The sequence below is a fragment of the Vulpes vulpes genome, chromosome 3 (assembly GCF_048418805.1).
Source record: "Vulpes vulpes isolate BD-2025 chromosome 3, VulVul3, whole genome shotgun sequence".
Lineage (NCBI taxonomy): Eukaryota > Metazoa > Chordata > Mammalia > Carnivora > Canidae > Vulpes > Vulpes vulpes.
The window spans coordinates 105,235,767-105,259,061 of NC_132782.1; the positions used below are offsets into that span (position 1 = coordinate 105,235,767).

At 50.0% G+C, this 23,295-nt stretch overlaps 1 protein-coding gene and 1 long non-coding RNA gene across 4 annotated transcripts in view; one reads left to right on the forward strand and one right to left on the reverse strand.

Moving 5' to 3' along the window:
• The window catches only part of SNX29 (sorting nexin 29), a 534,000-nt gene that overhangs the window by 12,548 nt on the left and 498,157 nt on the right, over window positions 1-23,295 (reverse strand). The gene's annotated exons all lie outside the window — the stretch shown is intronic.
• On the forward strand, window positions 1,620-18,983 carry LOC112923334 (uncharacterized). Of its 2 annotated transcripts, none has more exons than XR_012000641.1 (5): window positions 1,620-1,740; window positions 11,916-11,955; window positions 12,107-12,180; window positions 14,893-15,135; window positions 15,436-18,983. It is a non-coding gene; the product is annotated as an uncharacterized lncRNA (long non-coding RNA). The 2 variants fall into 2 exon arrangements; XR_003235660.2 differs by lacking the exon at window positions 1,620-1,740 and adding an exon at window positions 11,440-11,528.

Genomic DNA, 23,295 nt, shown 5'->3' on the forward strand with positions numbered 1-23,295 from the left:
GATTTGATGGTGTCAGTCACTCATCAGTGAAAAATGGCCACGGGGAGAGATGTACTTTTCATTTTGCTTATAAACTGGGTGTAGAGAGCCGGTCAATATTCTATTTGCTGGGAGCTGCCTTCCGTAGCTTGGAGGGTGGCTTTGCATGGGTGGTGTCTGAGGCCGGGGTGGCCCCTGGCACAAGGATAGGACCCAGCTGTTGTCTACCGAGGCTGGGGCCACTGTCCTCCGGGACCCGGCTCCTGGGGAAGGTCTGTGCATGCGGGGGGGGGGGGGGGGGGGGGGGGTGTTCCACCTCCATGGTGTGCAAACCACGGGAAAGGGCTGCGCTCCCAGCATGTGATGTCCTCCAGGGTGTGGGTGGGGGGAGGCCTCCTACCCTGACAGCGAGGGCCTCATGGGCTGCCAGCGGCTGTCAGTCCAGGCACACCGGGCTACACCACCTGTGAACTGGCTTTGGGGCACGCTGGCAGGCTCAGGACCCCACGAAGGGGGACCCAAAGGACCCAGCCCCCATGTGCAGCCCCCTCCGCTACCGTCGTGATGGTTTCTCTTGGGGAGTGCCTGCTCTGAGGATTTGTGGGAGGTGACCTCCTGGCTCTTCCTCGGCTTCCTGCCCCCCCCCCCCCAGTTAGATCTGGGGCCTAGGACTTCTGCCCTCACACGTGACCAATGGATGGTTCTTGCAGTTCTTGAGAACCCCACAGTTCCTGACTCTTAAGACTCAAACAGGCCACTGCTTCTTAAGTCTTGGGGCTGAAAGTCCCACCATTTGCTATATGCTCACCACCTCGGCTTCAAACGCAGACCCGAGGCCTGAGACAAGGAGCTGTGGGCACTGGGGGCCGTGAGGGAGGAGCAGGGCCTGGTCCTGAGCATGCAGTCTGACCACAACCCCCGACCAGACAACACAGCGGGGCCCTGCAGTCAGGAGGGGCCGCGGGATGCAGGAGCCAGACCACTGGCACCCGGGGCTGAGCGGGACAGATGGACCCCCCCCCCCCCCCGCCCCGACCTCTGGGACTTACAGAGAGGCAGTGGGTGCGCCCCTGAGCAGGGCTTCAATCAAGGGAACTCCGTGACAAGAGCCGGGGGCAGGGTTGGGGGGGGGCCGGAGCGGGGGTGAGTATGGAAGACCCTAAGGATGGGGCAGGGAACAGGGTGCCTTCCCCAGACGCCCAGCCGTTCAAGCCGCAGAGGGTGCATGCGGCCCGGCTGGATGCAGATCCCACCTCAGGACTCAGGAGAGCCACTGGTATTTTCTCAGGGTCCTTCGAGAGGGCCTCCAGCTGTGCTCAGGTGAAATTCCTGTTTGTTGTGGAGTCCTAGTACTGCGGCGTTGGCTCTCGCGATCCACACTCCGGCCAGGTGTTTGTTTTGTATGCCTGAGTCGAAGGGTGGCACACAGGGAGAGCGGCAGGAATGTGGAGAATCCTCTCATCATTTAAAATAAGGGGGGGGGGGCGACCCAGGGTGGTGGCAAACAAAAGTCCACGGAGGAAGGGGGCCCGTGTGGCCATCAGCCTGCCCCATGCACATGACCACGGCTTGTCCGGCTGGCTCTTCCCCATTTACTGTGTTTCATAGTGAACCTCACAAAGAGAATGGTTCCTTCCTAGATAAAGATGCTTCGAGATCGGACATCCTCTCGGATCCAGGCATTCTGTGCTTGGGATGCCAAGTCATGGGAGATGTGGCCGGGAAAGCTGCGGTGCCACTGTCGATGAGCAGAGGTTATAGGTGAGAGTCACAGGTTGCCTGCCAGAGGGCAGGAGGCCTGAGCACTGTTCTTCATCGGTTTCCCCCTCCCACCCACCTGGGAGGTGGGGGCTCTGCTGCACGCACAAAGTCTAGAGCATCGAGTGTGGCACGCAGAGGTGCATGGACTGGTGCGATGTCATGTGTTTCCTAAGTGACAGCAGGAAAGCCTGGACCTGCCTGACTAGAACCAGTTCTTCTCATCCTCTGGGCTAAGGAGCAGATGACAGGGAGATATGTGCAGAGGAAAAGCCCTCAAGGGTTCTGGGAAGACAGTATGGTGTGGGATCTGAGGATGGAAGGGGGGCTGGACCGTGGACTGCCATGGGAGCCCCCTGAGGATCATGAGGAGCCCCATTAGCATAACCCGCTTCAGCTGTATAGCCTCTAAGTCTTACTAGAGGGCCGGGAGTGCCAAGGACAGAGATGAGCCCCAGAGCCAGGGTGCCCTGTGGGGCTGTAGGGCCCCCAGGAGGAGGATCCTGACGTCAGAACCCAGATGGGGGCAGTAGGAACAGAGCCGGAGAGGGGGTGTCAGTATGAGGGTGCTGGAGAGTGAGCCCCCATGGGCACAGTGACTGATCAGAGGGGGAGTGAACACAGGTCTCATTTCTGTTTGGAGGCTGGACTGGGGGCGGGTGCAGCTGAGCTGAAGGGGAAGGCACACAAGGTGACGGCGGAGAGGGCCCCCAAAGCGAAGGCATGTGTGTGGGTCCCGGGGATAAATCCTGCTATTGGAAAAAGTAATGCATTTGGCCTCATTTGCCTAGAAGGATGGCGGGAGCCCATAAAAACACCATCCCGCCTACTGTGGCACCCGGAGGTGTTGGATTTAAGTATCTGATGGCCGGGAGCTGTGCTGGAGGGGCTTCTGATGGTTACAGATGTCCTGATGCCGAGGAGGCCGCACTGGGCACCTGGCCGGGAGCCTCTTCAATTAGAACTCGTTACCCAAGTGGGCGTCTCACAAGTTCCTGAGAAGACTGAGGCTGACCTTGCAGGAGCTCTGCACCCCTGCCACGCTGAGACCTCCCCCTGAAAAGCTGTTTTGGAAAGGGGCTGGGTGGTCCTCCTCACTGCCTTAGTCCTAACTTTCCTCCTTCCTGGTGGAGGAGGTAGTAACCACTGCCCGTGTCCCTATCTTGCACTTGACCCGCAAAGAAATTCTCAGTGCTCCCTCTGGTCCTCTCAGCTTTGCTAAATGGTACAACGATCTACCTCCTGGCTGCATCCCTGCCTTACGACCTTGGTCTGTCTGCCCTTCATACTCCATGCCTAATTCACCAAAGTACCCCTTGGTGTTTCCCTCTGGATCTGCGTGCCACATGTGTACTTCTCTCCATGCCCGCTGATGGCCATCGGAGGGCCAAGCACTACGGCCTCTGGCCCGGACTCTCTACAGATTTCCAAATGGTCTCCCTGTGTTCACAGATTCCTCTGCACCCCGTCCAGAGTTATCCTGCCATCTCCCTCCTCTGTAGCTTCTGGCTGCCCTTGGGTCCAGCCCTCCGCAATTGTCCTTGAGCAGCAGGTCTTACTCAAAAGTCACCTCCAATCATGTGCTACCAAGTCACGGCTTCCTAGTTTCCTTATGCACCTGCCACACGGTCATCTTCACCATTGTATGGCCAGGGCCTAGAATCACATCTGATACACTTGGAACAGCAAGTCTCTGCGTACTGAACCTTGTCCTCCTGTCTGGACGGAACCCAGGACATGCGCCTTGGAATCGGAAAGCCATGAACGCCTTTGAGCATCGCCCAGATTTGTTCCAACAGGAAAGAGCTCAGAGATTATAACAGTGCGGGAGCAGAGAACAAAAAGCAACGAGATGAGATGTCCCTCCTCTTGCAGAAGGCAGGTCATGGAAGGCCCAGAGCGTATAGGGGCTCGTATGAACCACTGAGAGTGGGCAGCCCAAGAGACACAAGGGGAAGGATACAGTGAGCACTTCGGGGCAGGGGTGGGGGATAAGCAGGTTTGTGGGTAACTCTGCTACTATCTCTTGAAGCCTGGGGAGGTGAGTTGGCTGGAGCCATCCAGCTGAAACAAGCCAGCTCATGACGCTCCTTGGCTCCTAACACTGATCTCCCCACCTTCTCCAAGCAAATCCCTCCCTTACTTGGCAACAGCCCTCCTGGATGCGGTCCTGTGCCTCTCCTCCTATCCTCCCTGTCCACCAGCCCTCAGGCCCCCAGTGGGCACGGGGCACAGTCCTGCCCTGGCGCCTCTGCAGTCCCTGGTCCCCATCTCGTCTGGCGCACCTCGTCCCCGTCTGTCCTCTTGTTCGGGCCTCCGCCCCCTCCCCTGCACCAGCCTCCGGCGTGTGCTCCCGCAGTCAGTATGGTTCACAGACACAAACTGGGCACAAAGAGGGTGGGTGACACAGGACAGGCCCTGCGCAAAGGTGCATGGAATGAGTAGGCCTGGGGGGAGGGGGTCCACGGCGCAGCCACACACCGTTCTCACTTAGCAGAGACGCAAGCTGGCAGAAGGTGCTGTTGGCAAGCACTGGGCCGCTGGTCCTACGTGGCTGCTGGACATGCGAATAGGTGACACCTCTTAGGAAAAGGGAGGGAGCTGTGTGTGAAGGTGCACACACCCCCCATACAAATCCTGACTCGGGAGCTCCACATCCAGGTGTCCCTTCGACACAATACACACTGCACAATATACACAAACACGGGAGTGTTTTCACAAAGGTGGGTGTGAGGATGTTCAACCCAGCATGGCTTCTGATCTGGAAGCCGGGAAACAAGCTACCTGCCTGTAGGTCAGGATATTATTAATCACACAATGACATACTTGTAATAAGCGCTGCCACCTGCCATCACAGAGGGTGACACACCAATATGCAGTGACACATCTGGCAAATGCAATTACATGAAGACAACAGGGTTGAGAAGACCGTGCAGGATCCTAACTTTATTAAAGACAAAACTGCAAATGAGAAAAGGTGCACATGCACCCAAATGGAGAGACAAGGAGGAAACGCAGGGCAGTGTGTTTGTTCTGTATATTCATGCGGATTAAATTTTTATAACTAGACCTTACACGTTACTCATTTCATAAAGAAAATGTTGCAGGAAGGAGTCCCCTATGCTGCTGCTAGAGGTCCTTGTGCAGTTTCCCTGCATCCCTCTCCACTGTGCTGTGAGAGGTACACACCAGCGTGTCCTGCAGGATGCCTCCTAGGGTGGGTCTGAGCACACCTGGTGCAGGCTCTGGGTCCAGCTGTCACACCTGCTCAGAGCCATTGCCCTGGGGAAAGGGCCACGTTTGTGCACAGACTATGGATTTAGAAAGTGCCAGAAAGATTGTGGAGCTGAAAGCCCGGTGTCCTAGGCTCCCCAACCTTCAGCCACCACCTCCTCCACCAAGCCTGAGCTACTCATCAGTGGTTCTAAGTACTAATGGTGTTAGGTTATTTTAAAATATAAAGCTGACCCTACCATGGCGCCCTGATCAGAGCCCCTCAGAGGCTGCTGCCGCACAATGAATAAATTTTGTGCTCCCTATGACCTGTGGACAAGGCCATGCTCCTTCCACTAAGGAGACGCTCTCCATGTGGCCAAAATCTGTCCCTCATGAGTTCACCTCTCTGGAGAGACTGTCTCTTATACCTAGCGAGCTCTCTTACTTGCAAATGTGCTTCGTGGCGTGTATCTCCCATTGCAGTAATTCCAGCTGTTTGAGGTTTGGTTGGTTGTTCCCTGGCCTCCCCCACGAGACTGCATGCTCCCTGAGCCTGGTGCACAGGAACACCTGGTAAGTGGCTGAAAAACAAGCAGCTGCCTAACTGGTCATTCTGAGCAAGATCCCTGGGCCACTGTCGGGTGTGATCAGACGGGCAGAGGTGTATCATTTCTCCACTTGAACTGCACCAGCCGACCTTTATGTTGTGCTTGCTGTGTGCCCAGCCCTGCCCTCGCTGCCCTGCATGTATTCAACAAAGCACACCCAGAAGCCAGTGAGGGGGAGCCCATTCGTACTCCCTTTTCAGGGAGCTGAGGCACAGACAGGTTCAGTGGCCCAGGGTTAAGAGCACGTAGACGGCAGGTTCCCAGCTGCCCAAATCCCAGGGCCCCCTCCCTCCCTCCTGATGCACTGTACTCTCCCCAACTTGGGAGTTCTTTCCCTTTCCATAAAATCTGGCAAGAACATTCTGGCCCTAGCTTGTGAGGCTGAAGCTAAAGAGAGAAGTTCGTGGATCACACACAGCAGGGGCCTGCCTGTCATGTATGGGGCTCCTGCGCCAGGAGGGCAGAGCTGAGTACCTGCAGGGATGAGCGGCCTGAGTTCAAAGCTGAAAGCATTCCACTCTTCAGTCCGTGACCCCGGCCTTCACTGGAGCAACAGACCTGGGGCGGGAGCTTAGGGCGCCAGGAGCTGCCGGCCCTGGCCACTTAGTCTGCTGTGGGGGCAGCCGTCCGTGCACTGACTCCTCAGCGTCCTCCGCACGCCTGGGTAGGAGGGTCCCAGCGGCTTGGGAAGGGCGAATGGTTTCTCCTGTAGGGCCCAAGCGGAGATGAGGACCCGCTGTTGTGACTCCGAAGTGTGCGCTATCCCACAGCAGACCCAGAACTCGGGGTCCCTGGCTCTGTGTGAGAAGTGGCAAGGAAGCTTCTGGAGCCAGCTGCACCCCCCCCCCCCCCCCCGGCGGTCGCTGACTCAGCCTCTGTAAAGCAAGGGCTGGCAGATGGCAGGCCCTCCTGTCACACCAGAGCGGAGACGGAGGCTCAGAGACAGCAACTGGACCCACGTGGCACTGTAGGTGGGGGAGGAGGTGATCAGACCCAGGTCTGAGTCCCCGACATTGGTTTTAAAATTTTACGTCCAGTGTAGTTAACATACGGTGTGTTCTCAGTTTCGGGTCTTCCCGAACAAGGCTTCCATCCATCACCTGGTGCTCGTCACACGTGCCCTACTTCATCCCCACCGCCTGTTCCTCCCCCCGCCCCCCCCCCCCGCCCTCCCTCTGGAAACCATCAGTGTGTTCTCTGTAGTTAAGCTGTTTTTTGGTTTGCCTTCACCCCCCACACACATACACATCTGTTTTGTTTAAATTCCACATGAGTGAAATGACCTGGTATTTTTCTCTAATTTAGCTTGCTTGCTTAGCATTATACTCTCCAGATCCATAGACATTGCAAGTGGCCAGATTTTGCTTGCTCCTATGGCTCAGTAATACTCTATTGTGTGTGTACACACCGCCCCCCCCCCTTTTTCCATCTGTCTACGGCTGCTTCCATACTTACTAATGCTGCTATAGACATGGGGGGGGTGGGGAGGCTGTATCCTTTCACACTCGTTTTTGTATTTTGGGAGTAAATACCTGGTAGTGTGACTACTGGATCATAGGGTAATTCTATTTTTAATTTTTCAAGGACCCTCTACTGTTTTCCAGGGTGGCTGAACCAGTTTGCATTCCCACCAACAGTGCACGAGGGTTCCTTCCTTTTCTCCACATCCTTGCCAACATCTTTCTTGTGTCGATGGTTTTAGCCATTCTGATAGGTGTGAGGGTGTGGTTTTGATTTGCATTTCCCTGATGAGTCACGTTGAACATCTTTTTCACGTGTCTCTTGGCCAATTGGATGTTGTCTTTGAACAAATGTCTGTTCATGTCTTCTGCCCTTTCTAAAGTTGGATTATGTGTGTTTTTGGTGTTGAGTTTACTAAGGTCTTCTGGATTTTGGATACTAACCCTTTATCAGATATGTCATTTGCAAGTATCTTCTACCCAATAGGCTGTCCTCTAGTTTTGTTGATTTTTTTCCTTTGCTGTGCAGCAGCTTTTTAGTTTGATGTAGTTCCAACAGTTTGTTTCCCTTGCCTCAGGAGACTTATCTAGAAAGAAGTGGCTATGACTGATGTCAAATCCTAGAACACTGCCTGTGTTCTAGGATTTTTATGGTTTCAGGTCTCACATGTAGGTCTTCAGTCTGTTTTGAATTTATTTTTGTGTGTGGTATGAGAAAGTGGTCCAGTTTCATTTTTCTGCATGTAGCTGTCCAGTTTTCTCAACACCATTTGGAGGGACTTTTTCCTGTTGCATCTTTTCTCCTTTGTCAAAGATTGACTATGTAGTTGTAGGTCTGTCTGTGGGCTTTCTGTTGATTGACCTGTGTGTCTACTTTTTGTGCCAGTATCCTGTTTTGATTACCACAGCTTTGTAATATAACTTGAAAGCTGGAATTGTGATACTTCCAGTTTTTTCTTTTTCAAAACTGTTTTGGCTACGCAGGGTCTGCTCTGGCTCCATTAAAATTTTAGGATTGTTTGTTCTACTTCTGTGAAAAATGCTATTGGTATTTTGACAGAGATTGCATTAAATCTGTAGATTGCTTTGGGTTTTTAACAATACTTGTTCTAATCCATGAGTGCGGAATGTCTTTTCAGTTCTTCATGTCATCTTCAATTTCTTTCATCAGTGCTTCATAGTTTTCAGAGTACAGGTCTTGTACCTCCTCAGTTAAGTGTATTCCTAGGTAATTTATTCTTTTTTGGTGCCATCGGAAATGGGATTGTTTTCTTAATTTCTCTTTCTGCTGCTTTATTATTAGCATGTAGGAATGCAAGAGATTTCTGTATATTGTGTATCTTACAACCTTACTGAATTAACATATCAGTTCTAGCAGGTTTTTTGGTGGTCTTTCGGGTTTTCTATATATAGTATCATGTCATCTGCACATAGAGTTTGATTTCTTCCTTACCAATGTGGATGCCTTTTATTTCTGTGTTTGATTGCCGTGGCTAGGACTCACAGTACTATGTTGAATAAAAGTGTTGAGTGGACATCCTTGTCTTATTTCTGACCTTAGGGGGAAAGCTCTCAGTTCTGTCCCACTGTGCATTTTTCATATATGGTCTTCAGACCTACTTTGTTGAGGGTTTTTATCATGAATAGATGTTATACTTTGTCAAATGCTTTTTCTCAATCTACTGAGATGATCATGTGGTTCTTAGCCTTTCTCTTATTGACGTGATGTATTGTGTTGATTAGTTTGTAAATACTGAACCACCTTTGCATTCTAGGAATAAATTCCACTTGATCGTGGTTAATGATTTATTGTATTGTTGGATTTGGTTTGCTAATATTTTGTTGAGGAATTTTGCATCTATGTTTATCAGAGATATTGGCCTGTAGTTCTTTTCTATGTGTGGTATCTTTAGGTATTAATTTTTCTTTAGAAGTGTGGTAGAAAATCTGGTCCTGGATTTTTTTTGTTGTTGGGAGTTTTTTGGGGGTTTTTAAAAAATGTTTTACTTATTTATGAGAGACAGAGAGAGGCAGAGACATAGGCATAGGGAGAAGCAGGCTCCCTGTGTGGACCCTGATGTGGAACTCGATCCCAGGACACCGGGATCACCACCTAACCCAAAGGCAGACACTCAACTACTGAGCCACCCAGGTGCCCCTTGTTGGCAGTTTTTGATTGCTGATCTAATTTCACTGCTGATTATTGGTCTGATCCAATTTTCTATTTCTTCCTCCTTCAGTTTTCATCGGTTATGTTTCTAGAAATTCATTTCATCTGGATTGTCCAATTTGTTGGCATATAATTTTTGTTTGAGTGAGTATGAGCAGGTGTGGGGCGGGTAGAGAGAGAGAATCTTAAGCAGACTCCATGCCCAGCACAGAGCCCCATTTGGGACTTGATCTCATGATCTGAGATCATGACCTAAACTGAAATCAAGAATTGGACACTAAACTAAGCCACCCAGGTGTGCCTGGCATATAATTTTTATTACACTGATTGTATTTTTGGTGTTGTTATTTCTCCTTTTGCATTTGTGATTTTTATTTAATGAAACTGAAAAGATCAACAAAATTGATAAACCTCTAGCCAAAGAACCATCTCCTGGTTTCAATGATGTACTCTAATCTTTATTATTTCCTTCCTTCTGCTGGTTTTGTGTTTTCTATTTTCTAGCTCCTTGAGGTGTAAGGTTAGGTTGAGATTTTTCTTGCTTCTTGAGGTAGGTATGTATTGCTATTGACTTCCCTCTTAAAATTGCTTTTGCTGCATCCCAAAGATTTTGGAATTTTCATATAATTTTTTATTTCTTCCTTGATTTTCTGGTTGACCCAGTCATTGTTTAGTAGTATGTTATTTAACCTTCATGTATTTGTGGTCAGAAAGATGCATGGTATGACTTCAATCTTTTTTAGTTTGATACTTGTTTTGTGGCCTACTACGTGATCTATTCTGGAGAATGTTCCATGTGCACTTGAAAAAAAATGTGCATGGTTTTAGGATGGAATGTATCTGTTAAATTGATATGGTTCAGTGTGTTCATTCAAAGCCAGTGTTTCTTTATTGTTACTCTGTACTCTGTTTGGATGATCTGTCTGTGGATGTAACTAGAGGGTTCAAGATCCTAATGTTACTGTATCACTATCAATCATATTCCTTTATGTTTGTTATTAACTGTTATATGTGTTCGGGTGTCCCATGTTGGACGCATAAATATTTCTTGTTTTATCTTCCGTTGTCTCTTAGGTATAGTCTTTGTTTTAAAGTCTATTCTGTCCAATGTAAGTATTGCCACCCCAGCTTTCTTTTGACATCTATGTGCATGATAAATATTTCTCTACATCCCCTCAATCTGCAGGTGTCTTAAGGTCTGATATGAGTCTCTTGTGGGCAGCATATAGAAAGATCTTTTTTTAATCCATTCTGTTGGCTATATCTTCTGATTAGGATGCTTAATCCATTGACAAAGTACTTATGGTAAGTATTTATTGCCATTTCATTACTTTTCTGTGGTTGTTTTACTGTTTTTCTCTGATCCTTCTCTTGTATGGTTTGCTGGCTTTCTTTAGTGATGTACTTGGATTCCTTTCTCTTTGTTGTTTGCCTGTTACCATGAGGTTTATCTACATATCTTCTGCATATATTAAGTTAATGGTTGCTTAAGTTTGAACCCACTCTTCATTCCTCTCCCTACCATGTTTTAGGTATATGGCATCATATTCTACATCCTTTTATTTTGTGAGTCCCTGAACAGATTTTTACAGATATATTTATTTTTACTATTTTTGAGTTTCTTTTCATGCTTATGGTCTTCTCCACTGAGGGAGTCCCCCTTTAACATTCTTTGTAGGATTGGGTTAGTAGTCATGAACTCCTTCAGCTTTTGTTTGAGATACCCTTTCACTCTCCTATTTTGAATGGCAGTCTTGCTGGATAGAGTATTCTTGACTGCACATTTTTTTTTCCTTTTAGCATTTTGAATATATTGTGCCACCTTTTTCTGGCCTGCGAAGTTTCTGCTAAAAAATCTGATAGCCTATGGGGTTTCCCCCTTGAATATAACTGTCTTTTCTCTTGTTGCTTTTTAAAATTCTCTAAAGACAGCTGATTATCACTACTTTTCCCCATTTTAATTACTGTATGTCTTGGTGTGGACCTCCTTGGGTTGGTTTTGTTGAGATCTCTGTGCCTCCTGTATCTGGGTAGTTTTCAGCATTTTTTTTTTTTCAAATTTTCTGCCTCCTTTTCTCGCTTTTCTTCTTCTGTGATCCCTACATGTTATTGTAATACAATGAATGTTATTACATCTGATGAAGTCACAGAGTCCCGTAACTATTTTCCCTCACTCTGTCCTCCGGTTGCTAATTCGTTCCTCTGCTTCCTCTAGCCTGCTATTCTTTCCACCTAGTGTGTTTTTAATTTCATTTTATTATGTTATCTGTGATCAGTTCTTTTTTATCTCCTTGTTAAGGGTCTCACTGATGTCCTCCACTGTTTTTTGCAAGTCTAGTGAGTACCTTTATGATCATTAAATTCTCTACAGACATATTACTTGTATCCACTTTGCCTAGGTCTCTTGCTGTGATTTTGTCTTGTGCTTTCATTTAGGACATATTCTTCTGTCTCATTTTGTCTGAAAGTCAGCTACATCTCCTGCTCGTGACAGTAATGGCCTTATGAAGAGGTCCTGTAGTGCCCTGCAGGGCAGTGTCCTCGGTTTCCCAGAACCTGGCACTGCAGGGGGTGTCTCCTATGTGTGTTGCACACACCCTGCTGCTTTATCCTGGCTGCTTTTTCCTTCAGTCACCCACAGAGGCTCTCTTTGCCTGTTGTGGGCAGTGTTTGGTTCTGGGTGGAGCGTGCAATTTTAACTAAGTGTGCCTCTGGTTTCCATAGGGCCTGCCACCACTGCTGCCAGGATGAGGCCCCGCTAAAGGTATGGAGGAAGATGTGTTGGCAAGGTTTTCACTGGTCTTCTGGGGGAGGGGACCTGCAGCACAGGGAGTGAGGCCAATGTGACTGCTGGGGGTGGGGGTTGGCGCAAGCGAGGAAGGCAGTGAATGTTGGCATCGTACTGGTTCCAGCAGGTGGCCCTGAGTTAGGAAGATGGCACCTGCCAACTGCTTTGTTCCTAGAGGAGTCTCCTGGGACGCGCTTTGAGGTGAGTAAATAACTCTCCCTCCAGTATGCTCCAGGCATTTTTCAAACTGCTGCTTTTACACTGTATCTCCATGGATTGTGTGTCCTGCTGTCTCTTCTGGATGGGGGTTCAGCTTTCTATTTCCTGGAGCTGAGTTTGAGAGTTTTCAAATACTGGGCTGTTAAGTCCCTCTGGTTTTAAGAATTCATGAAATTTGGCCCCTCTCACTTTTAAGGCCAAATGTTTTGGGAATTTGTCTTGCTCCTGCAGCCTTCCCAGAGTAAACGTCTATGTTTTGCCCTTCTCTGCAGCCGCCACTCCCTCCTGACTACAGATGGCTATGACGGTCCCTTTCATTCCCCACCACATCTCTGCCCTTCCCAACTTCTTTCATGTAACCTCTTCTCTGCCAGTCTTCAGGTCGTTTTCTGGATTATTTATGCTGATGCGAGTGTTCCCTAGTTCTATCCAGGAGCTGAGTTTAGGGTCCCCTTTCTCTGCCATCTTCCCAGACTCTCCTCCAACAACTTTTTAAAGCTGGAGTTCTCAACCCTGGGTATACTTTAGAATCACCACTGGGACTTAGACTCATGCCAGGTGCTCCAATGTGCAGACCAGGGCTGAGGGCCAAAAACTTAAAGCAACCGTATCACTTGGGAGCAGTTCTGCAAATTTGAAGACCAGTTAAAAGGAGAATGGTTCCATTTATCTTTGAGCTCAAAGGCAGGTGTTTTGGTGGAGTGGTGAACTGGGTGAACATTGGATTGCATCAGGCCTTCTGCAGAAAGAATTTTATTATGTTTTTAGAGGAGGAGAGAGGGGTGGGAGCGGCAGAGGGAGGAGAGGAGTGCAGATTCCATGCTCAATGCAGAGACTGACCTGGGGCTCGATCTCATGACCATGACATCACGACCTGAGCCAAAACCAAGTCAGACACTAAACAGACCAAGCCACCCAGGCGCCCCTAGAGAAGTAATTTTAAACCCTTCTTGGAAGAGGGCATATCTGAGCAGTCTGTGAAGGTCGGCAGCTGTGAGATCTGCATGGATGACAGTGAAGATTTTTCTCGTATTTTCCTGGCAGATGTGTGCCCTGGTTTGACCATTCCAGACTAGATCAGGCCTCATCCAAGAAAAAGACGACCATCAGAAGATTTAAAGGCACTGCTCCCCTCGCTAGGATAGCACCTTGCTTAGAAGCATGGCTCACTCCACTCAGATGAAGACAGGCTAACTAATTCTCCACAGGGCCCCAAGCCTCTCTACCTCTAGGGTTCCACTGAAAATTTATTTCCATTTCAAGATCATTGGCAATTCTGAGTTCTTACAGCTTTCCCCTAATTAATTCTTATGAAGATACCATTCAAATAAGAAAGGTCCCAGGTATAAAAAGACAGTAGTTCCATCTTCCTGAAAAAGCTAAATAAGGCAAAAGCTATTCCCTTCTCTGTCTTCCTTTTCTCTACTCTTCAGCCTTAATATACTTTTTGAACTAAATTATTTCCTTCAATAAGAAACAAAGTGGTGCAAAATAAAAAAGCATGCAGAGAAAAATGTATGAAGGGAGTCTCCCTACCCCCACTCTCCAGGCAACCATGGTGATTTTTTGATGTTTCTTTCTAGAGCTATCCATTGCACACAGAGCATATCCATAAACACAGGTGTGCTTATGTCCACATCTATACTATTCGCTATTTCTAAAAGTGGAAATTTAGGCACTGTGCTGCATCTTGCTTTTTCCTCTTAAAGATGTGTCATGGAGAGTCTTCTATCCCACTACAGGCAGGTCGGCTCCAGTATTCTATATACTAGTCTAGGGACCAAACTTCTGAAGGGGTCAAGAGTATACAGGCCCTTGCAACATGAAGACAACATAGACAGAACGCGAATGTGTGTGGCTGTGTCCCAACACAATTTATAAAATGCAGTGGGTGGGACCTGGCCTGTGGACCACAGTTTGCTAATAATCTCTGTTCTAGCCTAATCTCTCTGGCACTTTATCAGTTGTATCTGTCAGTGGCTGTGTGATACCAAGACAGCATGGCCTGCTGGCCCCAAGCACAGGGACCAGGAATGGGCTGTCCCCTTTACAAGTGTTTGCACATAAAAATCATCCATATGTTTATTACCCAACACATCTCAAGCTAAATGCTGGAACAGATTTTGCCTGGTGACTCTCCTGGCTCCCTGAGCAGCATCCAGGACACCAAAATGCCAGGCCCTGGGACCACTTCAAACTGATTTAAGCAGCATTGTTTTCGTTTTAGGGATGTGTGTGGAGGTCAAGAGCTCTGCAGCTGCAGGAGGCAGGGGACAGTGGAGGCACAGGCCTTACGGCTGGGGTCCTGCAGCAAAGAGTAAAGCCCTGTTCCAACAGGGGCTGTTGGGGGGCTGTGTGGGGCTCAGAAGACACAAATGTAAAGTAAAGTAGCTTGAGGGCGCTGGGCCCGTAGGCACACAAATGGTAAATATGATGACAAAAATCATTAAAAAACAAGGTCCAAATTCTACTCCAGGATTTTTCATCTGATATATCCTCAAGAAACCATCATTTAACATAAAGCCAAATGCTATGATTAATACCCACCTACAAGCATGGCTGTAAGTTCCAAGACTGTTCTGTGACCTGTCCATGCTCGCTCCTTTGGGCCCACCTCTCCTTGCCCTATCTACTCTCAGCTCCAGGTTGGGATGCCTGCCTAGGTGCCCTTACATGACCTACTTCCTTCTTCAGAGAACTCTGCCCTGGCCCCTGCCTACAGTTAGATTCACCTGCTCAAACATAATCCACCAGAATCCTAGTGCCTGCTGAGCCTAAGCACATGCCTGCTGAGCCTAAGCACATGCCTGCAGAACAGCGCTGCTAGACCGAGTGCTGGCACCACCAGGATACACCTCGAGGGCCATGGCTGGAGAACTTGAAGAACAGAGAAAGAGCTGGACACACCCAAGCCCAATCCAGGCAGAGATGATACAGGTCCATCCCCTACCCAGAGTCCCCATGGGTTGAGCTGAGAGCAAGTCTTATCACAGTGCAGTGGAGTCCAGGAATGCCCCCTCCACCCCAGTGGGTCCCTGTGGTGCTTGGACCAGATTGCCCTGGGCCAAGCCCACTGTCCTGGCAAAGTCATGGGGTGTGTGTGGGGGTGCGGGGAAGCTTCAATTCAAGCCACCTTACAGCAGGTACCAGACAGAGGTATTCCCAGAGGGCTCATCCTGAAGGCACACAGGTCAGAGGGGAGAAAAGCTGCAACCAACTGTCTCTATACTCCCATAGGGCCCAGACGGGAGTCTGATGATAGCCTCATCAATGGAAGTGCCTCACCTGCCACACAGATGCAGCACGATGAGGAGCCAGGCAGGTGCTGGCCAGCCCCAGGCCATGGGGCAAGACCACAAGGGACAGAAGTGTCATGGGGACAAGACCACTCCTGGAGACAGACCTGGGCCATGGACGGGCCACCCCGCTCTCCCACCCTGGCCTGGAGGCACTTCCTCAGAGCACTCACTGAAGAGAAGCCAACTTACAATGGAGTCCCTACCGTGTGGCTGGCAACACTCCTGGTCCTTAGATCTTGCTTAACTGAGAAAGTGGATAGACAGCAACTGGCCTGCTCTGAGCAGGCTCTGACCCTTTGAGGTAGGACAGTAATAAGCCCATTTTACAGATGAGGATAGTGAGGGTGAGAGAGGGCTCCCAACGAGAAGGAGCAGAGCTGAAATTCACGCCAGGTCCACCCGGGTGCAGCATCTGCACTCCCCACCCGGTCTCCCCTGTTCAGACAGTTCCGGATGCACCAAGTCTATGGAGCCAGGCAGTCACAGCTCAAGGAAGAAGGGCCATGGCCCTGGGTTCAAATCCTGGACTGGACACCTGCTGAGGGACCCTGAGGGAGTCCCTCCTGCAACCTGAGTGTCAGGTTCCTCATTTCCTAGATGGGGATTAAAGAGCCTAACTCCATCCATGAGAGCCAGCACTGAGTGGCCCCAGCAGGTGCACACCAGCCAGCTTCCCTGTAGAGCTGCAGCCCCAGGCCCAGCTTCCGCCCTTTCCATGCTGGCACCCTGGGAACAGTGGACTTTCTAGATCAGGCATAAAAGAAGACTTCTCTGCGCTAGGACAGCTCTGCCACCCTCCTCCTCCAGAGGCGGATCCCGCTGCTGCCACGATGCTACTCTGAGCCCTGATGCAGCACGCCAGCCCTCGCCTCCCCTAGGTGTACCCTGTGAGGAGGGGCGGCAGGGAACGGGAAGGCCTCCACAGCAGGGGGTCTGGCTGGGCATCTCAGGTGAGTCACTTCATCTCTGGATCCACAACCTGCTCACCTGTCCAACAGCAACGACAGTGCTGCCTTCCAGGGGCGAGGACCAGAGCTGAAAGGCCTGCAATGTGTTTCCCATGGTTTCAGATTGAGCCCCACCCCTGCTCAACAGCAGGGGCTGCCCTGAGCCTGGGCCTGAAGAGTGGGCCACGATTCCTCCCAGCTGGCCGGGAAGGGGCAGCCAGACAGCATAGGGGGTGTGCAGCTGGCCCCGGATGGATGAGCACTTGGGTGCTCCATCAACATGGCCAAGGGGAAGCCGCCTCCCCCAGGGAGCCCGCCAAACCGGTCAATCACCCCATGTGTGGCCATTTCCTCCCACCTACCACAAGGCCTACACCTGCTCCAGGTGGGGGTGTGGGGAGGTTCCTGGAGCTCCTGAGTGCAGCACACCCATTCTGGAGGTGAGGAACTGAGGCTCAGGGTGGGGACATGGGGCTCAGTCTCCTTCCTGCTAAGGGCCAGCCCTCTCTTCACCTAGCGAGCCGTCTGCCTGCTGCTGCCTGGACTCCACCAAGCCCAGAGCTCCCCCTCCCCCCCCAGACATCAGACAGCCTTTGGAAGCACAATGGCCTTGGCAGATGTGCCAGTGGCCCGGTGTGGGGAGGGACGTTTAATGTCTTAGAGGTTGGAGACACGCCGTGTGGCCCCGGAGAGCCAGTGCTGGTGACAATATCTAACGTCACCGATACCTCTGCCGGGTACCATTCTGAAAAGAACGAGGGGCAGACCCCGGGCCAAGGCAGAGAAAGCTGCTGGCAGGGGTGACAAAACGAGGAAGCAGCTGCGTGGAAGGAGCCCTGCCGGGCCTGGGGCTTTGCCAGCCGTGCACAGCCCTCATGCCACACTTCAAACACTTGAGGAAGGGCCTGCTGGAGGCTGCCAGCTATGCGAGAGGGTCAGAGAGGGTGCTGCTGGGGGTCCTGGTGAGCAACAGCTGTGGGCATGGTCACAGAGGTCTTGGGAAGGATGGTTGCCAGAGTCCCTGAGAAGTCTGTGGGCATCCTGGTCCAGAAGAGGCTCTCAGAGGGGGAGGAAGTGCCCCGGGACTCCCCACAGCTGGCAGGGGCTGCCCGACTCACAGATGCAGCCCTCCCGTGCATGGCTGTCTCCTGGATGAAGTCCAGAGGATGGTCCCCCGATGTCCTGCCTGGCACACGTTCTCCTGGGCCTTCCACGCTGGGCTTCATGGTGCTGGAATCCCTGCTCTCTTCCTCCATTCTCTCCGCTGCTCCCTCTTAGGGACCAACTTCTCCAAGGTGGTTGGGCCGGGCCCTGTCTCCTCCTCTGCCCTCACGCCCCAGGCACCTGACCTGGGCTCACACCCACCAACATGCAGTGACTCCTCCGAGCCTGCTCCAGCCTGAAGGCCGGACTCTAAGGCTCAGTGCCCTTCTCGCTTTCTACCTGGATGTCAGACCAGCAGCTCGATGCAACATGTCCAAGGCCACCTCTTCCTTCCACCACTGCCCCTGGCCATCCCCACTTTAAAAACGGCAACTGTCTCCTTCCTGGGCCTCACACCATCCTGACTGCTCTCATGTCCATGCCAAATGTGTGGCAAATCCTGTCTGTCTCTACTTCCAGAGTACATCCAGACTCAGAGTGCTGTTCACCATCTCCTCCTGCCCGGGGGACATCATCCTCCACCTGGCCTCTCTGCTTCCTTCCCGGTCCCATATCCTCATTCACAACAGAGCTCTTTCCCTCTGGTGGCTCCCATGTCACTCCAAGTGGCAGCCCGAATGGCTGGCCATTGGCTACACTGCCCTCTGTGATGGGGCCATTCTCCTTGCTGCCTCTGCTCCTGCTATCCTGGCTTTCTGCTCTTTCTCAAGTAGGCTGAGCAAGCTCTGCCTCAGGACCTTTGCATGTGCTGCTTCTGCTACCTGACACATCTCTCCGTCTCCACACACTGTATCTGACTCCCCTGGTGGCCTTTCCTAGCTGTAAACAGCACACCTCCATAGGGTGTCATTTGCTATTCTAGTTTTCTTTATGGCAACCACCATCTGCCACACACACATTTACTTGTTCATTTGATGTCTATTCACTCCCCTAGAAGGTCCAGAGGGCAGGGACTGGACTCACTGCTGAATAAAATACGATCAGTAGCTGAAATGGTGTGTAGCACATAGTAGGCACACAGTTAAGTACCTGCTGAGGGGTGGGGGGATGGACTGAGGGAGTTCCTCCATCCCTGCCCACGTCCTCCTAGGACTTCGGTGGGCGCTCCTGGCCCGTCCCTGGCACAGCCTGAGCCTGATCAGACCTTTGTGTGTTTAGACTAATTTTAATCTCTGTATTTTTATGTATTTTGAAAGCATTCCTAATCGTTTATGTGTAAAATGTCCTTTAAAAAATGTACATGCATAGAAGGTAGGTGCTCAGATGTCTCTAATTTTCTCATCATGTTTTCTTAGTTCTCCAGTCAAAACAACAGCTTTAATTGCAGGGGTTCTATATGGATTAAGAAATAAAGATTCTCCCTTCTTTGTTCTAATTGTTTATAATGATCCATCTATATTCATACTCTTCTCAGGTTATGCTGCCCGAGGATGGAAAGGGGAAATTCGTTTCTGCTCCATGGAGCGAAGCGCCTACTATGTGCCTGCTGGCTTTCTGTTCCCCGGGTCCCTTCCTCTGCCCTGTTGTGGGCTCAGGCTGATTAGCTCCTATCTGTGGCTGAAAAAAATCAGAGGTACAGAGAGGAGAACATACTGTCCAAGGTCACGGAGCTAAGAGATGGCCAGGGAACCAGATCCCAGGGCATCCTGCTTGCCATTGTGCATGCTGGGACGGAATATCGGGAGGTCAAAACTAAACTATAATCTCCACCAAAGCTTAGGTCCTGCCCCAGATGTCAAACTTCTCCAAACACCCGGGTTGCTCAGGCTGCCCTGAGACTCACGCCTTCCTCGTACCCTAGGGTGACCACACGCCTCCAGGCACCCCGAGTCTGGAGAGCCAGACCCGAGGACCCCTGGATCCTGCCGAGGCTGGAAGAGCAGAAAGTGGCGACTCAGGAAGCAGGATGGGGCAGCCAGGTATCATGGGAGATGACTCACCCTGGCGTCTGCAGGACCTTGCTGCCTCAGTGGATGGTGGTGTCCCCTGCCAGCTGCCACCGGCACAGGGTGGTGGCCCTGTCTGATGGGAAAATCAGCCAAACACGCTCTATGTGCTGAATACAAAAGAGAGCCTGCCCTTCCCTGGGGAGGGGGCTAGTGGCTTGCACTCTGTGATACTCACTGTGCCAGGGGGTGGGGGCAGCCCCGAAACACCCAGGCCCAGTGGTATAATAGCATTAGGCAGGGAGACCCCTGCCACAGGCCTCCAGGCTGACCTGGAAGCTCCTGGAGGCCAGAGACCGCAGGTTTTATCTTCCCAACGCCTAGCACGGTGCCTGGGGCCTGAAAGGGGAGAGGAGATGCAACCAGTGCTTTTTAGATGAAGAATAGAGAATCCAGAAATGGGCCCTCAACTCTATGGTCAACTAATATTTGACAAGCAGGAAAGACTACCCACTGGAAAAAAGACAGTCTCTTCAATAAATGGTGCTGGGAAAATCGGACATCCACATGCAGAAGAATGAAACTGGACCATTCTCTTACACAGTACACAAAGATAAGCTCAAATGGATGAAAGATCTAAATGTGAGACAAGATTCCATCAGAATCCTAGAGGAGAACACAGGCAACACCCTTTTTGAACTTGGCCACAGCAACTTCTTGCAAGATACATCCATGAAGGCAAGAGAAACAAAAGCAAAAATGAACTATTGGGACTTAAGATAAAAAGCTTCTGCACAGCAAAAGAAACAGTCAACAAAACTAAAAGACAACCTACAGAATGGGAGAAGGTATTTACATATCAGATAAAGCGCTAGTATCCAAGATCCATAAAGAACTTATTAAACTCAGCAGCAATGAAACAATCTAATCATGAAATGGGCAAAAAACATGAACAGAAATCTCATGGAGGAAGACATAGACATGGCCAACAAGCACATGAGAAAATGCTCTGCATCACTGGCAATCAGGGAAATACAAATCAAAACCGCAATGAGATACCACCTCACACCAGTGAGAATGGGGAAAATTAACAAGGCAGGAAACAACAAATGTTGGAGAGGATGTGGAGAAAGGGGAACCCTTTTGCACTGTTGGTGGGAATGTGAACTGGTGCAGCCACTCTGGAAAACTGTTGGGAGTTCATCAAAGAGTTAAAAATAGATCTGCCCTATGACCCAGCAATTGCACTTCTGGGGATTTACCCCAAAGATACAGATGCAGTGAAACACCGGGACACCTGCACCCCGATGTTTATAGCAGCAATGTCCACAATAGCCAAACTGTGGAAGGAGCCTCGGTGTCCATCAAAAGATGAATGGATAAAGGAGATGTAGTCTGTGTACACAATGGAATATTCCTCAGCCATTAGAAACGACAAATACCCACCATTTGCTTCAACGTGGATGGAACTGGAGGGTATTATGCTGAGCGAAGTAAGTCAATAGGAGAAGGACAAACATTATATGGGTTCACTCTTATAGGGAATATAAAAAATAGTGGAAGGGACTATAGGGGAAAGGAGAGAAAATGAGTGGGAAAAATCAGAGAGGGTGACACAACATGAGAGACTCCTAAGTCTGGGAAACAAACAAGGGGAGGTGGGCAGGGGGATGGGGTGACTGGGTGATGGGCACTGAGGGGGGCACTTAATGGGATGAGCACTGGGTGATATGCTATATGTTGGCAAATCAAACTCCAATTTAAAAATTTACAAAAAACATAAATGAAAGAATGAATCCCAAAGCAGGGGGAGTAACAAGTCTCATTTTCACCCTGGTCCCCCTGGCATGGCTGTACTAACATATGATAAGAAAGACTTCAAATCAAAAGAAGTTACAAGAGATAAAAAAAAGTCATATATTAAGAAAAGGTTCAATATAGCAAAAAGATAGAACAATTATAAACATTTATCCACCCCTAACCACCCATCAAAATACAGGACGCAAACATGGACAGAATCAGAAGGACAACAGCTGTAGGATCATAGCTGAAGACCTCGATACCTCCTCCTAGCAACGCACAGAACCAGCAGACAGAAGGGAATAGGGGACGTAACACACCAGACACACACGCCACTCTACCCGACGACAGCGTGCACGTGACTGTCAAGTGCCCGAGGGACACTTTCCAGGAGCAGCCGTGTGTCAGGACACCAAATGGGTCTCAACAGATTTCAAAAGTATCCTTTCTGACTGCAACAGGATGAAGTTAGAAACCGTGAGCAGAAGGAAGACTGGAAAATTCACCCCTTTGTGGAAATTAACACACTCTTCAACCACCAGTGGGTCAAATAAGAAACCACAGGGGAAATTAGAAAATACTTTGAGCCAAAAGAAGATGAACACACACCCTACCATAGCAAATGGGATCCAGTGAAACCAGTGCTAAGGGGGAAATTTCCAGCTGTAACTGCTTACCTTAACCTTACACACACACACACACACACACCTGAAACTGACAACCTAACTTCACAACCTAAGGAACTAGAAAAAGAACAAACTTCACCTAAAGTGAGGAGGAAGGCAATGATAAAGATGAGAGCAGAGATAAACAAAATAGAGAACAGAAAAGCGAAAGAGAAAATGAATGGAACCAAAACACTGGCTCTTTGAAAAGATCAGCAAAGTTGACAAACTCTTAGCTAGATGGACTAAGGAACGCAAGACCCAAATCACTCAGAAGTGAAAATGGAGACGTTATTCCTGATTCTACAGAAATAAAAAGGGTCAGGAGAGTGCTGTGAACCACCCATGCCACAAGTCGGATAACGCCACAGGACCTACTGAGGCCGAATCCGAGAAAGAGAATCGAAGAGACCCGTAACGAGTAAGGGGAATGAACGGTGACCATTCAACAGTGACCAACTTTCCTCCTGACGAAGGAAAGGCCTGGGCCCGATGGCCCTGCCCATAAATGCTGCCAGACTTTTAAAGAACAATCCTTCTCAAACTTTTCCCAAAAACCAAAGTGGAGGGAATACTCCCTAACTCCTGTGAGGCCAGCACTGCCCGGGTACCAAGCCAGAGACGCTACAAGGAAACCACAAACCCATCTCCCTGATGGCCACTGATGCCCAACCCCTCACCACAGTACTGGCCAACCAGATCCTGGGGCACATGAAGAGGATCCTGCCCCAAGGCCACGTGGGATTTATTCCTGGACTGCAAGGACGGTTTCGCATACAGAGATCACTCAATGTGACGTACCACACATTACCAGAATGAAGGAGGAAACAAGTGATCGTCTCACTAGATGCTGAAAAAGGACTTGACAAAATTCTACATTTACAGTAAAAACACCCTTGGCACCCCTGATTTCTGGAGCACAACCCCGTGCCTGGCCATGAGGGAAGCACCATACAGCATCTGTCCCACATAATCCTCCAGACAACCCCAACAGGGAGGAATGAGAGTTATGCCCATTATAGAGGAGGAGGCAGCTGAGACCCCAAGTAAGGTTGCCATGTTTGCACCCTTGTCAAGCAACAGACCCAAGGCTTGGACACCATGCTCATGCTGCAGATAATAATAACCAGAGAAGCAGCCACAGAGATGGCACACGTGTGGATCATGTTTACAATGGGCAGGCACTGGTCTTGGGGCAACCCTCACGACCACCCCACAAGGCATGTGCTACTGTTAGATTCCTTGTGTATAAGATGCAGTAGGGATGAGAAGAAGTGAAGTAACTGGTTCAAGGTCTGACGGCCAGTGAGGGGCAGGGTCCGCAAGCCCTCGTGTT